Source organism: Chinchilla lanigera, unplaced genomic scaffold (assembly GCF_000276665.1).
Source record: "Chinchilla lanigera isolate Chin_1 unplaced genomic scaffold, ChiLan1.0 scaffold00141, whole genome shotgun sequence".
NCBI lineage: Eukaryota > Metazoa > Chordata > Mammalia > Rodentia > Chinchillidae > Chinchilla > Chinchilla lanigera.
The window spans coordinates 2,623,786-2,624,832 of record NW_004955542.1 but is presented as its reverse complement, the minus strand read 5'-3'; positions in this window follow the sequence as shown (position 1 = coordinate 2,624,832).

Below are 1,047 nucleotides of genomic sequence, written 5' to 3'. Positions count from 1 at the left end.
CTTTGCCGCTGAGCTAAATCCCCAGCCCCTCTGGAGGCAAGTATTACCCTGATACCAAAACCAGAGAAAGACCCAACCAAAAAAGAGAACTACAGACCAATCTCCCTATAATGAACACAGATTCAGAAATCCTCTATAAAATACTAGCAAACAGAATGCAGCAAACCATCAAGATTATATCACGACCAAATGAGATTCATCCCAGGAAAGCAAGGATGGTTCAACACATGCAAATCAATAAATGTAATATACCATACCAACAGAGCCAAAGACAAAAATTACACAATCAACTCAATAGATGTAGAAAAAGCTTCTGATAAAGTCCAACACTCATTTATGATAAAAACCTTAAGAAAATCAGAATAGATGGTCTTTATCTCAATCTGATAAAAGCCATCTATGACAAACCAATAGCTAACATCATAATAAATGGACAAAAACTGAAAGCTTTCACTCTAAAAACAGGAACAGGACAAGAATGTCCACTACCACCACCCCGACTCAACACAGTTCTTGGAAACATTAGCCAGAGCAATTAGACAAGAGAGAGAAATAAAAGGAATAAGGATAGGAAAGGAAATTATACTATCATGATTCACAGATGACATGATACTCTACATATAAGACCCCCAAAACTCCACCAGAAGACTTCTAGATTTAATAACCGAATTCAGTAGCATAACTGGATACAATGTCAGCAGTCAAAAATCCATAGCACTCCTGTACACAAACAACAAACTCACTGAGAGAGAAATTAGGGAAACCACACCCTTCACAATAGCATAAAAAATGAAATATTTGGGAGTCACAAAGGAAGTAAAAGATCTATACATTGAAAATCACAATACTCTGAGAAAAGAGATTGAAGAGGATTTCAGAAAATGAAAAGATATTCCTTGCTCATAGATAGGAAGAACCAACATTGCGAAAATGCACATACTCCCATACCTGTTATACAGATTTAATGCAATCCCAATCAAAATACTATTAGCATATCTCACAGATCTAGAGAAAACATTCTTAAAATTCACTTGGAAACAGAAGAGA